Source organism: Nicotiana tomentosiformis, chromosome 2, assembly GCF_000390325.3.
Source record: "Nicotiana tomentosiformis chromosome 2, ASM39032v3, whole genome shotgun sequence".
NCBI lineage: Eukaryota > Viridiplantae > Streptophyta > Magnoliopsida > Solanales > Solanaceae > Nicotiana > Nicotiana tomentosiformis.
In genome coordinates this window covers 106,772,065-106,789,430 of record NC_090813.1, presented here as the reverse complement: position 1 = coordinate 106,789,430, position 17,366 = coordinate 106,772,065, and positions in this window count along the sequence as shown.

The following is a 17,366-nucleotide window of genomic DNA, read 5'->3' as shown; positions in this document are numbered from 1 at the left end:
CCCGCCATGACCGTTCCTCATTTATTTGCGTTTTACGGCCAAAAAACTATAATTCCGCTTGATTACCATATTTGCGTGTGCCGCCATCCGAGTAGCTCCAACCCTCCGGACCCGAATCGCCTTAAATTTTTTCGGGGCATCAAATACGACCTAAGGAACCATCTTCACCTCCACGCCATGATCACTCCTCATTTTTTGCCTTTTACGGCCAAGAAACTAGAATTCCGCCCGATTCCCATATTTTCGTGTGCTATAGCCCACGCCTTCCGAGTGCGGAGGGCCCACGGACCCGGATCGCCTACAATTTTTCTGGGCCACCATATACGACCTAAAGAACCAAAGTAATCACCCATCGATGACCGTTCCTCATTTTTTGCATTTTACGGCAAAAAACACTAGAATTCCGACTGATTCCAATATTTTCGTGTGCTATAGCCCATGCCTTCCAAGTGGGCCCGGGTGCCCCAGATCGCCTAAAAAATTTTCAGGCTATCGAATAGGACCTAAGGAACCATAGTCACTGCCCTGCCATGATGGTTCCTCATTTTGTTGCGTTTTACGGCCAAAGAATAAGAATTTCACCCGATTCTCATATTTTCGTGTGCTATATAGTCCACGCCTTCCGAGTGGGCCTGGGTCCTCCGACCCAGATCGCTTAAAAAATTTCCTGGCCATGAAATAGGACCTAAGGTACCATAGTCACCACCCTTCCATGACCGTTCCTCATTTATTTTTGTGTTTTATGGTAAAAAAAAACAAGAATTCCGCCCGATTCCCATATTTTTGTGTGCTATAGCCCAAGCCTTCCGAGTGGGCCCAGGCCCCCCGGACCCCGATCGCCTAAAATTTTTTCAGGCCATCAAATACGACCTAAGGTACCATAGTCACCACCCTGCCATGACCGTTCCTCATTTATTTGCATTTTACCGCAAAAAAACTAGAATTCCGCCTGATTCCCATATTTTTGTGTGCTATAGCAAATGCCTGCCCAGTGGGCACGGCCCCCCGGACCCGAATTGCCTAAAACGTTTTCGGGCCATTAAATACGACCTAAGGAACCATAGTCACTTCCCTGCCATGACCGTTCCTTGTTTTTTGTGTTTTACGGCCGAGGAACTAGAGTTCCGCTTGATTCCCATATTTTCGTGTGCTATAGCCCACGCCTTACGATTTGGCCCTGGCCCCCTGGACCCCTATCGCCTAAATTTTTCTGGGCCATCAAATATGACCTAAGGAACCATAGTCAACTCCCCGCCATGACCTAAGGAGCCATAGTCAACTCCCCCAGACCCGGATCACCTAAAATATTTTTAGGCCATCAACTATAACCTAAGGAACCATAGTCACCGCCCTGCCATGATCGTTTCTCGTGTTTTGCATTTTACGGCCATAGTCAACTCGCCGACCTAAGGAACCATAGTCACCGCCCCTCCATGACAGTTCCTCAATATTTTGCGTTTTACGGCCAAAAAACTAGAATTCCACCGTATTTTCATAATTTCATGTGCTATATCCCACGCCTTCCGAGTGGGGCAGGCCCCCGGACCCGGATCGCCTAAAATTTTCCGGGCCACCACATACGACCTAAAGAACCATAGTAATAGCCCAGCCATGACCGTTCCTCGTTCATTTGCGTTTTACGGCCAAAACACTAGAATTTTGCTTGATTCCCATATTTTCGTGTGTTATAGACCACGCCTTCTGAGTGGGCCCGAGCACCACAGATCGCTTAAAATTTTTCCGAGCCATCAAATAGGACCTAAGGAACCATAGTCACTGCCCCCCCCTCCCCGTGACATTTCCTCATTTTTTGTGTTTTACGGCAAAAAACAAGAATTCCGCCCGATTCCCATATTTTTGTGTGCTATAGCCCACGCCTTCCGAGTGGGCCCAGGCCCCCCGGACCCCGATTGCCTAAAATTTTTTCAGGCCATCAAATACGACCTAAGGTACCATAGTCACCACCCCGCCATGACCGTTCCTCATTTTTTTGCGTTTTACGGCAAAAAAACTAGAATTTCGCCTGATTCCCATATTTTTGTGTGCTATAGCAAATGCCTTCCCAGTGGGCAGGGCCCCCCGGACCCGAATCGCCTAAAAAATTTTCGGGCCATTAAATACGACCTAAGGAACCATAGTCACCGTCCTGCCATGACCGTTCCTTGATTTTTTGCGTTTTACAACCGAGGAACTAGAGTTCCGCCTGATTCCCATATTTTCGTGTGCTATAGCCCACGCCTTCCGATTTGACCCTGGCCCCCCGGACCCCTATCGCCTAAATTTTTGCTGGGCCATCAAATACGACCTAAGGAACCATAGTCAACTCCCTGCCATGATCTAAGGAGCCATAGTCAACTCCCCCAGACCCGGATCACCTAAAATATTTTTAGGCCATCAACTATAACCTAAGGAACCATAGTCACCGCCCTGCCATGATCGTTTCTCGTGTTTTGCATTTTATGGCCATAGTCAACTCCCCGACCTAAGGAACCATAGTCACCTCCCCTCCATGACAGTTCCTCAATTTTTTGCATTTTACGGCCAAAAAACTAGAATTCCGTCCTATTCTCATATTTTCATGTGCTATAGCCCACGCCTTCCGAGTGGGGCGGGCCCCCGGACCCGGATCGCCTAAAATTTTTCGGGCCACCACATACGACCTAAAGAACCATAGTAATCGCCCAGCCATGACCTTTGCTCGTTCATTTGCGTTTTACGAACAAAACACTAGAATTTCGCTTGATTCCCATATTTTCGTGTGTTATAGCCCACGCCTTCCGAGTGGACCCGAGCACCCCAGATCACTTAAAATTTTTCCGGGCCATCAAATAGGACCTAAGGAACCATTGTCACTCCCCCCCCCCATGACAGTTTCTCATTTTTTTGTGTTTTACGGCCAAATAAGAAGAATTCCGCCCGATTCCTATATTTTCGTGTGCTATAGCCCACGCCTTCCGAGTGGGCCCATGCCCTCGGACCCCGATTCCCTAAAAAAATTTCAAGCCATCAAATACGACCTAAGGTACCATAGTCACCACCCCACCATGACCGTTCCTCATTTTTATGAATTTTACGGCAAAAAAATTACAATTCCGCCTTATTCCCATATTTTTGTGTGCTATAGCAAACGCCTTCCCAGTGGGCAGGGTCCCCCGGACCCGAAATGCCTAAAATTTTCCGGGCCATCAAATACGACCTAAGGTACCATAGTCACCACCCCGCTATGACCTTTCCTCATTTTTATGCATTTTACGGCAAAAAATAGGAATTCCGCCTGATTCCCATATTTTTGTGTGCACGCCTTCCTAGTGGGCAGGGCCCACCGGACCCGAATCGCCTAAAAAAATTTCGAGCCATCAAATACGACCTAAGGTACCATAGTCACCGCGCCTCCATGAGCTATCCTCATTTTGTTTTGCATTTTACGGTCAAAAAACTAGAATTCCGCCCGATTCTCATATTTTCGTATGTTATAGCCCACGCCTTCCGAGTGGGCCCAGTACCCCCGATCTCCTAATTTTTTTTCGAGCAATCAAATATGACCTAAGTAATCATAGTCACCGCCCCGCCATGATCGTTCCTCATTTTTTGCATTTTTTCAGCCAAAAAACTAGAATTCCGCCCGATTCCCATATTTTCGTGTGCTATAGCCCAAGCCTTCCAAGTGGTCCGGGGACCCCCGAACCCCGATCGCCTAAAAATTTTCCGATCCATCAAATACGACCTAAGGAACTATAGTCACCGCCCCGCCATGATCGTTCCTCATTGTTTGCGTTTTTCGGTCAAAATACTAGAATTTCGCCCGATTCTCATATTTTTGCGTGTGCCCACGCCTTCCGAGTATGCCGGGCCCCTGACTCGGATCGCCCAAAATTTTTTCGGGCCATCAAATACTACCTAGGGAACCATAGTCACCTCCCCGCAATGATCATTCCTCATGTTTTGTGATTTTCGGCCAAAAAACTCGAATTCTACATGATTCCCATATTTTCGTGTGCTATTCCCATGTCTTCCGAGTGCACCGGACGCCCCTAACTCGGATCGACTAAAATAATTTTGGGCCATCAAATAGGACCTAGGGAACCATAGTCACCACCCTACCATGATCGTTCCTCATTATTTGCATTTTTTGGCCAAAAAACTAGAATTCCGCCCGATTCCAATATTTTCGTGTGCTATAGCCCATGCCTTCCAAGTGGTCCCGGGACCCACGGACCCCGATAGTCTAAAATTTTTATGGGCCATCAAATACGACCTAAGGAACCGTAGTCACTGCCCCACCTTGATCATTCGTCATTTTTTGCATTTTTCTGCCAAAAAATTAGAATTCTGCCTAATTCCCATATTTTCGTGTGCTATAGCCCATGCCTTCCCAATGGGTAGGGGCCCACAGAGCCGGATTGCCTAAAAATTTTTCGGGCCATCAAATACGACCTAAGGAACCATAGTCACCTCCCTGACATGACCTTTCCTCATTATTTGCACTTTACGGCCAAAAAACTAGAATTCTGCCCGATTCCCATATTTTCGTGTGATATAACCCACGCCTTTTAAGTAGTCCCGGGACCCCCGAACCACGATCTCCTAAAAATATTTTGGGCCATCAAATACGACCTAAGGAACCATAGTCACCGCTCCGCCATGATCGTTCCTCATTTTTTTTCATTTTTCGGTCAAAAAACATGAATTCCACGCGATTCCCATATTTTCGTATGCTATAGCCCACGCCTTCCGAGTGGTCACGGTCCCCCCGACCCTGATCGCCTAAAATTTTTCCGGGCCCTCAAATACAACCTAAGGAACCATAGTCACCACCCCGCCATGATCGTTCCTCATTTCTTTGAGTTTTTCGGCCAAAAAAATAGAATTCCGCCCGATTCCCATATTTTCGTCTGCGCCCACACCTTCCGAGTGGGCCGGGCCCCCCGGACTGTGATTCCCTAAAAAAATTTCGGGCCATCAAATATGACCTAAGGAACCATAGTCACCTCCCCACCATGATCGTTCCTCACTTTTTGCATTTTACGGCCAAAAAACTAGAATTCCGCCCGATTCCAATATTTTAGTGTGCTATAGCCCACGCCTTCCAAGTGGTCCCAGTACCCCCGAACCCCGATCTCCTAAATTTTTTTCGAGCAATCAAATACGACCTAAGTAATCATAGTCACCGCCCCGCCAGGATCGTTCTTCATTCCGCCCGATTCCCATATTTTCGTGTGCTATAGCACAAGCCTTTCAAGGGGTCCGGGGACCCCCGGACCCCGATCGCCTAAAATTTTTCTGGGCCATCAAATACGACCTAAGGAACCATAGACACTGCCCCGCCTTGATCGTTCCTCATTTTCTGCATTTTTTCGGCAAAAAAATTAGAATTCCGCGCGATTCCCAAATTTTCGTGTGCTATAGCCCACGCCTTCCCAATGGGTTGGGTCCCACGGAGTCGGATTGCCCAAAATTTTTCCGGGACATCAAATACGACCTAAGGAACCATATTCACCACCCCAACATGACCTTTCCCCATTTTTTGTATTTTACGGCCAAAAAACTAGAATTCTGCCCGATTCCCATATTTTCGTGTGCTATAGCCCATGCCTTTTGAGTGGTCCCAGACCCCCAATCGCCTAAAATTTTTCCGGTCCATCAAATAAGACCTAAGGAACCATAGTCACCGCCTCGCCATGATCGTTCCTCATTTTTTGAGTTTTTCGGCTAAAAAACTAGAATTCTGCTCGATTCCCATATTTTCGTGTGCGCCCACGCCTTCCGAGTGGGCCGGGCCCACCGGACTGGAATCGCCTAAAAATATTTTGGGCCATCAAATACGACCTAAGGAACCATAGTCACTGCCCCGCCATGATAGTTCCTCATTTTTTATGTTTTTCGAATAAAAAACTAGAATTCCGCCCGATCCCATATATTCGTGTTCTATTGCCCGCGCCTTCCGAGTGGGCCGGGCCCCTTGACTTGGATCGCCTAAAATTTTTTTGGGCCATCAAATACAACCTAGGGAACCATAGTCACCGCCCCGCCATGATCATTCCTCATTTTTTGCATTTTTCGGCCAAAAAACTAGAATTCCGCCCGATTCCCATATTTTCGTTTGCTATAGCCCACGCCTTCCAAGTGGTCCCGGGACCCTAGGACCCTGATAACCTAAAATTTTTCCGGGCTATCAAATACGACCTAAGGAACCATAGTCACCGCCCCGCCATGACCTTTCCTCATTTTTTGCATTTTATGGCCAAAAAACTAAAATTTTGCTTGATTCCATTATTTGCGTGTGTTATATAGCCCACGCCTTCCTAGTGGGTAGGGCCGCCCGGAGCCGGATCGCCTAAAATTTTTCCGGGACATCAAATACGACCTAAGTAACCATACTCACCTCCCCGCCCTGATCTTTCCTCATTTTTTGCATTTTATGGCCAAAAAACTAAACTTCCGTCCGATTCCCATATTTTTGTTTGCTATAGCCCACGTCTTCCGAGTGGGCCGGGCCCACTAGACTCGGATCGCCTAAAATTTTTTGGGCTATCAAATACGACCTAGAGAACCATAGTCACCGCCCCGCCATGACCATTCCTCATTTTTTTGCATTTTACGGCCAAAAACTAGAATTCCGCATGATTCCCATATTTTTGTGTGCTATCCACGCCTTCCGAGTGGTTCCTGGCCCCCAGGACCCCGATTGCCTAAAATTTTTCCGGGCCATCAAATACGACGTAAGGAACCATACTCACCGCCTCGCCATGATCGTTCCTCATTTTTTGCATTTTTCGGCCAAAAAACTAGAATTCCGCCCGATTATCATATTTTCGTGTGCTATGGCCACGCCTTCCGAGTCGGCCGGGCCCGCAGGACTCGGATTGCCAAAAAAAATTTCTGCGTCATCAAATACGACCTAGAGAACCATAGTCACCACCTTGCCATGACCATTCCTCATTTTTTCTGCGTTTTTCGGCCAAAAAACCAGAATTCCGCACGATTCCTATATTTTCGTGTGCACCCACACCTTCCGAGTGGGCCGGGCCTACCGGACTAGGATCGCCTAAAAAAATTTTGGGCCATCAAATACGACCTAAGGAACCGTAGTCACCGCCCCGCCATGATAGTTCCTCATTTTTGTATGTTTTTCGGATAAAAAACTAGAATTCCGCCCGATCCCATATTTTCGTGTCCTATTGCCCGCGCCTTCCGAATGGGCCAGGCCCCCTGACTCGGATCGCCTAAATTTTTTTTGGGCCATCAAATACGACCTAGGGAACCATAGTCAATATCCCTCCATGATCATTCCTCATTTGTTTAGCTTTTTCGGCCAAGAAACATGAATTCTGCGCGATTCCCATATTTTCGTGTGCTATAGACCACGCCTTCCGAGTGGTCCCGGCCCCCCGGACCCCGATCGCCTAAAATTTTTCCGATCCATCAAATACGACCTAAGGAACCATAGTCACCGGCCCGCCATGATCGTTCCTCATTGTTTACATTTTTCGGTCAAAATACTAGAATTCCGCCCGATTCTCATATTTTCGCGTGCGCCCACGCCTTCCGAGTGGGCCTGGCCCCTGACTCGGATCGCCCAAAAATTTTTCGGGCCATTAAATACGACCTAGGGAACCATAGTCACCTCCCCGCAATGATCATTCCTCATGTTTTGTGATTTTCGGCCAAAAAACTCGAATTCTGCCTGATTCCCATATTTTCGTGTTATATTCCCATGCCTTCCGAGTGCGCCGGCCCCTCCTAACTCGGATCGACTAAAAAAATTTTAGGCCATCAAATACGACCTAGGGAACAATAGTCACCACCCCGCCAAGATCATTCCTCATTTTTTGCATTTTTCGACCAAAAAACTAGAATTCCGCCCGATTCCCATATTTTCGTTTGCTATAGCCCACGCCTTCCAAGTGTTCCCGGGACCCTCGGACCCTGATAACCTAAAATTTTTCCGGGCTATCAAATACGACCTAAGGAACCATAGTCACCGCCCTGCCATGACCTTTCCTCATTTTTTGCATTTTACGGCCAAAAAACTAAAATTTTGCTTGATTCCATTATTTGCGTGTGTTATATAGCCCACGCCTTCCTAGTGGGTAGGGCCGCCCGGAGCCGGATCGCCTAAAAAATTTTCGGGACATCAAATACGACCTAAGTAACCATACTCACCTCCCCGCCATGATCTTTCCTCATTTTTTGCATTTTATGGCCAAAAAACTAAACTTCCGCCCGATTCCCATATTTTTGTTTGCTATAGCCCACGTCTTCCGAGTGGGCTGGGCCCACTAGACTCGGATCGCCTAAAATTTTTTGGGCCATCAAATACGACCTAGAGAACCATAGTCACCACCCCGCCATGACCATTCCTTATTTTTCTGCGTTTTACGGCCAAAAACTAGAATTCCGCATGATTCCCATATTTTTGTGTGCTATCCATGCCTTCCGAGTGGTTCCTGGCCACCCTGGCCCTGATTGCCTAAAATTTTTCCGCGCCATCAAATACGACCTAAGGAACCATACTCACCGCCTCCCCATGATCGTTCCTCATTTTTTGCATTTTTCGGCGAAAAAACTAGAATTCCGCCCGATTATCATATTTTCGTGTGCTATGCCCACGCCTTCCGAGTCGGCCGGGCCCGCCGGACTCGGATCGCCTAAAATTTTTCCACGTCATCAAATACGACCTAGAGAACCATAGTCACCACCCTGCCATGACCATTCCTCATTTTTTCTGCGTTTTTCGGCAAAAAACTAGAATTTCGCACGATTCCCATATTTTCGTGTGCACCCACGCCTTCCGAGTGGGCCGGGCCCACCGGACTGGGATCGCCTAAAAAATTTTCAGGCCATCAAATACGACTTAAGGAACCATAGTCACCGCCCCGCCATGATAGTTCCTCATTTTTTTTTTATGTTTTTTGGATAAAAAACTACAATTCCGCCCGATCCCATATTTTCGTGTCCTATTGCCCGCGCCTTCCGAATGGGCCTGGCCCCCTGACTCGGATCGCCTAAATGTTTTTTGGGCCATCAAATACGACCTAGGGAACCATAGTCAATATCCCTCCATGATCATTCCTCATTTGTTTTTTGCTTTTTTCGGCCAAGAAACATGAATTCTGCGCGATTCCCATATTTTCGTGTGCTATAAACCACGCCTTCCGAGTGGTCCCGGCCCCCCGGACCCCGATCGCCTAAAATTTTTCCGATCCATGAAATATGACCTAAGGAACCATAGTCACCGCCCCGCCATGATTGTTCCTCATTGTTTGCGTTTTTCGGTCAAAATACTAGAATTCCGCCCGATTCTCATATTTTCGCGTGCGCCCACGCCTTCCGAGTGGGCCTGGCCCCTGACTCGGATCGCCCAAAAAATTTTTGGGCCATCAAATACGACCTAGGGAACCATAGTCACCTCCCCGCAATGATCATTCCTCATGTTTTGTGATTTTCGACCAAAAAACTCGAATTCTGCCTGATTCCCATATTTTCGTGTGCTATTCCCATGCCTTCCGAGTGCGCCGGCCCCTCCTAACTCAGATCGACTAAAAAAATTTTGGGCCATCAAATACGACCTAGGGAACAATAGTCACCACCCCGCCATGATCGTTCCTCATTGTTTGCATTTTTTGGCCAAAAAACTAGAATTCCGCCCGATTCCAATATTTTCGTGTGCTGTAGCCCATGCCTTCCAAGTGGTCCCGGGACCCACGGACCCCGATAGTCTAAAATTTTTATGGGCCATCAAATACGATCTAAGGAACCGTAGTCACTACCCCACCTTGATCATTCCTCATTTTTTGCATTTTTCTGCCAAAAAATTAGAATTCTGCCTAATTCCCATATTTTCGTGTGTTATAGCCCATGCCTTCCCAATGGGTAGGGGCCCACGGAGCCAAATTGCCTAAAACTTTTCCGGGCCATCAAATACGACCTAAGGAACCATAGTCACCGCCCTGATATGACCTTTCCTCATTTTTTGCACATTACGGCCAAAAAATTAGAATTCTGCCCGATTCCCATATTTTCGTGTGATATAACCCACGCCTTTTAAGTGGTCCCGGGACCCCCGAACAACGATCTCCTAAAAATATTTTGGGCCATCAAATACGACCTAAGGAACCATACTCACCGCTCCGCCATGATCGTTCCTCATTTTTTTCATTTTTCGGTCAAAAAACTAGAATTCCGCCCGATTCCAATATTTTAGTGTGCTATAGCCCACGCCTTCCAAGTGGTCCCAGTACTCCCGAACCCCGATCTCCTAACTTTTTTTCGAGCAATCAAATACGACCTAAGTAATCATAGTCACCGCCCAGCCATGATCGTTCCTCATTTTTTGCATTTTTTCAGCCAAAAAACTATAATTCCGCCCGATTCCTATATTTTCGTGTGCTATAGCCCACGCCTTCCAAGTGGTCCAGGGAAACCCGAACCCCGAACTCCTAAAAACTTTTCGGGACTTCAAATACGACCTAAGGAACCATAGTCACCGTCCCGCCATGATCATTCCTCATTTATTTTTGCTTTTTTCGGCCAAGAAACATGAATTCTGCGCGATTCCCATATTTTCGTGTGCTATAAACCACGCCTTCCGAGTGGTCCCGGCCCCCCCGGACCCCGATCGCCTAAAATTTTTCCGATCCATCAAATACGACCTAAGGAGCCATAGTCACCGCCCCGCCATGATTGTTCCTCATTGTTTGCATTTTTCGGTCAAAATACTAGAATTCCGCCCGATTCTCATATTTTCGCGTGCGCCCACGCCTTCCGAGTGGGCCTGGCCCCTGACTCGGATCGCCCAAAAAAATTTGGGCCATCAAATACGACCTAGGGAACCATAGTCACCTCCCCGCAATGATCATTCCTCATGTTTTGTGATTTTCGGCCAAAAAACTCGAATTCCGCCTGATTCCCATATTTTCGTGTGCTATTCCCATGCCTTCCGAGTGCACCAGACACCCCTAACTCGGATCGACTAAAACAATTTTGGGCCATGAAATACGACCTAGGGAACCATAGTCACCACCCCGCCATGATCGTTCCTCATTGTTTGCATTTTTTGGCCAAAACACTAGAATTCCGCCCGATTCCAATATTTTCGTGTGCTATAGCCCATGCCTTCCAAGTGGTCCCGGGACCCACGGACCCCGATAGTCTAAAATTTTTATGGGCCATCAAATATGACCTAAGGAACCGTAGTCACTTCCCCACCTTGATCATTCGTAATTTTTTGCGTTTTTCATCCAAAAAATTAGAATTCTGCCTAATTCCCATATTTTCGTGTGCTATAGCCCATGCCTTCCCAATGGGTAGGGGTCCACGGAGCCAGATTGCCTAAAAATTTTCCGGGCCATAAATACGACCTAAGGAACCATAGTCACCGCCCTGACATGACCTTTCCTCATTATTTGCACTTTACGGCCAAAAAACTAGAATTCTGCCCGATTCCTATATTTTCGTGGGATATAACCCACGCCTTTTAAGTGGGCCCGGGACCCCCGAACCACAATCTCCTAAAAATATTTTGGGCCATCAAATACGACCTAAGGAACCATAGTCACCGCTCCGCCATGATCGTTCCTCATTTTTTGCTTTTTTCGGCCAAAAAACTAGAATTCCGCCCGATTATCATATTTTCGTGTGCTATGCCCACGCCTTCCGAGTCGGCCGGGCCCGCCGGACTCGGATCGCCTAAAATTTTTCCACGTCATCAAATACGACCTAGAGAACCATAGTCACCACCCTGCCATGACCATTCCTCATTTTTTCTGCGTTTTTCGGCCAAAAAACTAGAATTTCGCACGATTCCCATATTTTCGTGTGCACCCACGCCTTCCGAGTGGGCCGGGCCCACCGGACTGGGATCGCCTAAAAAATTTTCAGGCCATCAAATACGACTTAAGGAACCATAGTCACCGCCCCGCCATGACCTTTCCTCATTTTTTTGCATTTTATGGCCAAAAAACTAAAATTTTGCTTGATTCCATTATTTGCGTGTGTTATATAGCCCACGCCTTCCTAGTGGGTAGGGCCGCCCGGAGCCGGATCACCTAAAATTTTTCCGGGACATCAAATACGACTTAAGTAACCATACTCACCTCCCCGCCCTGATCTTTCCTCATTTTTTGCATTTTATGGCCAAAAAACTAAACTTCCGTCCGATTCCCATATTTTTGTTTGCTATAGCCCACGTCTTCCGAGTGGGCCGGGCCCACTAGACTCGGATCGCCTAAAATTTTTTGGGCTATCAAATACGACCTAGAGAACCATAGTCACCGCCCCGCCATGACCATTCCTCATTTTTCTGCATTTTACGGCCAAAAACTAGAATTCCGCATGATTCCCATATTTTTGTGTGCTATCCACGCCTTCCGAGTGGTTCCTGGCCCCCAGGACCCCGATTGCCTAAAATTTTTCCGGGCCATCAAATACGACGTAAGGAACCATACTCACCGCCTCGCCATGATCGTTCCTCATTTTTTGCATTTTTCGGCCAAAAAACTAGAATTCCGCCCGATTATCATATTTTCGTGTGCTATGGCCACGCCTTCCGAGTCGGCCAGGCCCGCAGGACTCGGATTGCCAAAAAAAATTTCGGCGTCATCAAATACGACCTAGAGAACCATAGTCACCACCCTGCCATGACCATTCCTCATTTTTTCTGCGTTTTTCGGCCAAAAAACCAGAATTCCGCACGATTCCTATATTTTCGTGTGCACCCACACCTTCCGAGTGGGCCGGGCCTACCGGACTAGGATCGCCTAAAAAAATTTTGGGCTATCAAATACGACCTAAGGAACCGTAGTCACCGCCCCGCCATGATAGTTCCTCATTTTTTTATGTTTTTCGGATAAAAAACTAGAATTCCGCCCGATCCCATATTTTTGTGTCCTATTGCCCGCGCCTTCCGAATGGGCCAGGCCCCCTGACTCGGATCGCCTAAATTTTTTTTGGGCCATCAAATACGACCTAGGGAACCATAGTCAATATCCCTCCATGATCATTCCTCATTTGTTTTTCTTTTTCGGCCAAGAAACATGAATTCTGCGCGATTCCCATATTTTCGTGTGCTATAGACCACGCCTTCCGAGTGGTCCCGGCCCCCCGGACCCCGATCGCCTAAAATTTTTCCGATCCATCAAATACGACCTAAGGAACCATAGTCACCGGCCCGCCATGATCGTTCCTCATTGTTTACATTTTTCGGTCAAAATACTAGAATTCCGCCCGATTCTCATATTTTCGCGTGCGCCCACGCCTTCCGAGTGGGCCTGGCCCCTGACTCGGATCGCCCAAAAATTTTTCGGGCCATTAAATACGACCTAGGGAACCATAGTCACCTCCCCGCAATGATCATTCCTCATGTTTTGTGATTTTCGGCCAAAAAACTCGAATTCTGCCTGATTCCCATATTTTCGTGTTATATTCCCATGCCTTCCGAGTGCGCCGGCCCCTCCTAACTCGGATCGACTAAAAAAATTTTAGGCCATCAAATACGACCTAGGGAACAATAGTAACCACCCCGCCAAGATCATTCCTCATTTTTTGCATTTTTCGGCCAAAAAACTAGAATTTCGCCCGATTCCCATATTTTCGTTTGCTATAGCCCACGCCTTCCAAGTGTTCCCGGGACCCTCGGACCCTGATAACATAAAATTTTTCCGGGCAATCAAATACGACCTAAGGAACCATAGTCACCGCCCTGCCATGACCTTTCCTCATTTTTTGCATTTTACGGCCAAAAAACTAAAATTTTGCTTGATTCCATTATTTGCGTGTGTTATATAGCCCACGCCTTCCTAGTGGGTAGGGCCGCCCGGAGCCGGATCGCCTAAAAATTTTTCGGGACATCAAATACGACCTAAGTAACCATACTCACCTCCCCGCCATGATCTTTCCTCATTTTTTGCATTTTATGGCCAAAAAACTAAACTTCCGCCCGATTCCCATATTTTTGTTTGCTATAGCCCACGTCTTCCGAGTGGGCTGGGCCCACTAGACTCGGATCGCCTAAAATTTTTTGGGCCATCAAATACGACCTAGAGAACCATAGTCACCACCCCGCCATGACCATTCCTTATTTTTTTGCGTTTTACGGCCAAAAACTAGAATTCCGCATGATTCCCATATTTTTGTGTGCTATCCACGCCTTCCGAGTGGTTCCTGGCCACCCTGGCCCTGATTGCCTAAAATTTTTTCGCGCCATCAAATACGACCTAAGGAACCATACTCACCGCCTCCCCATGATCGTTCCTCATTTTTTGTATTTTTCGGCCAAAAAACTAGAATTCCGCCCGATTATCATATTTTCGTGTGCTATGCCCACGCCTTCCGAGTCGGCCGGGCCCGCCGGACTCGGATCGCCTAAAATTTTTCCACGTCATCAAATACGACCTAGAGAACCATAGTCACCACCCTGCCATGACCATTTCCTCATTTTTTCTGCGTTTTTCGGCCAAAAAACTAGAATTCCGCACGATTCCCATATTTTCGTGTGCACCCACGCCTTCCGAGTGGGCCGGGCCCACCGGACTGGGATCGCCTAAAAAATTTTCAGGCCATCAAATACGACTTAAGGAACCATAGTCACCGCCCCGCCATGATAGTTCCTCATTTTTTTTATGTTTTTCGGATAAAAAACTACAATTCCGCCCGATCCCATATTTTCGTGTCCTATTGCCCGCGCCTTCCGAATGTGCCTGGCCCCCTGACTCGGATCGCCTAAATGTTTTTTGGGCCATCAAATACGACCTAGGGAACCATAGTCAATATCCCTCCATGATCATTCCTCATTTGTTTTTTGCTTTTTTCGGCCAAGAAACATGAATTTTGCGCGATTCCCATATTTTCGTGTGCTATAAACCACGCCTTCCGAGTGGTCCCGGCCCCCCCGGACCCCGATCGCCTAAAATTTTTCCGATCCATGAAATATGACCTAAGGAACCATAGTCACCGCCCCGCCATGATTGTTCCTCATTGTTTGCGTTTTTCGGTCAAAATACTAGAATTCCGCCCGATTCTCATATTTTCGCGTGCGCCCACGCCTTCCGAGTGGGCCTGGCCCCTGACTCGGATCGCCCAAAAAAATTTTGGGCCATCAAATACGACCTAGGGAACCATAGTCACCTCCCCGCAATGATCATTCCTCATGTTTTGTGATTTTCAACCAAAAAACTCGAATTCTGCCTGATTCCCATATTTTCGTGTGCTATTCCCAGGCCTTCCGAGTGCGCCGGCCCCTCCTAACTCAGATCGACTAAAAAAATTTTGGGCCATCAAATACGACCTAGGGAACAATAGTCACTACCCCGCCATGATCGTTCCTCATTGTTTGCATTTTTTGGCCAAAAAACTAGAATTCCGCCCGATTCCAATATTTTCGTGTGCTGTAGCCCATGCCTTCCAAGTGGTCCCGGGACCCACGGACCCCGATAGTATAAAATTTTTATGGGCCATCAAATACGATCTAAGGAACCGTAGTCACTACCCCACCTTGATCATTCCTCATTTTTTGCATTTTTCTGCCAAAAAATTAGAATTCTGCCTAATTCCCATATTTTCGTGTGCTATAGCCCATGCCTTCCCAATGGGTAGGGGCCCACGGAGCCAAATTGCCTAAAACTTTTCCGGGCCATCAAATACGACCTAAGGAACCATAGTCACCGCCCTGACATGACCTTTCCTCATTTTTTGCACATTACGGCCAAAAAATTAGAATTCTGCCCGATTCCCATATTTTCGTGTGATATAACCCACGCCTTTTAAGTGGTCCCGGGACCCCCGAACAACGATCTCCTAAAAATATTTTGGGCCATCAAATACGACCTAAGGAACCATACTCACCGCTCCGCCATGATCGTTCCTCATTTTTTTCATTTTTCGGTCAAAAAACTAGAATTCCGCCCGATTCCAATATTTTAGTGTGCTATAGCCCACGCCTTCCAAGTGGTCCCAGTACTCCCGAACCCCGATCTCCTAACTTTTTTTCGAGCAATCAAATACGACCTAAGTAATCATAGTCACCGCCCAGCCATGATCGTTCCTCATTTTTTGCATTTTTTCAGCCAAAAAACTATAATTCCGCCCGATTCCCATATTTTCGTGTGCTATAGCCCACGCCTTCCAAGTGGTCCGGGGAACCCCGAACCCCGAACTCCTAAAAACTTTTCGGCACTTCAAATACGACCTAAGGAACCATAGTCACCGTCCCGCCATGATCATTCCTCATTTATTTTTGCTTTTTTCGGCCAAGAAACATGAATTCTGCGCGATTCCCATATTTTCGTGTGCTATAAACCACGCCTTCCGAGTGGTCCCGGCCCCCCGGACCCCGATCGCCTAAAAATTTTCCGATCCATCAAATACGACCTAAGGAGCCATAGTCACCGCCCCGCCATGATTGTTCCTCATTGTTTGCATTTTTCGGTCAAAATACTAGAATTCCGCCCGATTCTCATATTTTCGCGTGCGCCAACGCCTTCCGAGTGGGCCTGGCCCCTGACTCGGATCGCCCAAAAAAATTTTGGGCCATCAAATACGACCTAGGGAACCATAGTCACCTCCCCGCAATGATCATTCCTCATGTTTTGTGATTTTCGGCCAAAAAACTCGAATTCCGCCTGATTCCCATATTTTCGTGTGCTATTCCCATGCCTTCCGAGTGCACCAGACGCCCCTAACTCGGATCGACTAAAACAATTTTGGGCCATGAAATACGACCTAGGGAACCATAGTCACCACCCCGCCATGATCGTTCCTCATTGTTTGCATTTTTTGGCCAAAACACTAGAATTCCGCCCGATTCCAATATTTTCGTGTGCTATAGCCCATGCCTTCCAAGTGGTCCCGGGACCCACGGACTCCGATAGTCTAAAATTTTTATGGGCCATCAAATATGACCTAAGGAACCGTAGTCACTTCCCCACCTTGATCATTCGTAATTTTTTGCGTTTTTCATCCAAAAAATTATAATTCTGCCTAATTCCCATATTTTCGTGTGCTATAGCCCATGCCTTCCCAATGGGTAGGGGTCCACGGAGCCAGATTGCCTAAAAATTTTCCGGGCCATAAAATACGACCTAAGGAACCATAGTCACCGCCCTGACATGACCTTTCCTCATTATTTGCACTTTACGGCCAAAAAACTAGAATTCTGCCCGATTCCTATATTTTCGTGGGATATAACCCACGCCTTTTAAGTGGGCCCGGGACCCCCGAACCACAATCTCCTAAAAATATTTTGGGCCATCAAATACGACCTAAGGAACCATAGTCACCGCTCCGCCATGATCGTTCCTCATTTTTTTCATTTTTCGGTCAAAAAACTTGAATTCCACGCGATTCCCATATTTTTGTATGCTATAGCCCAC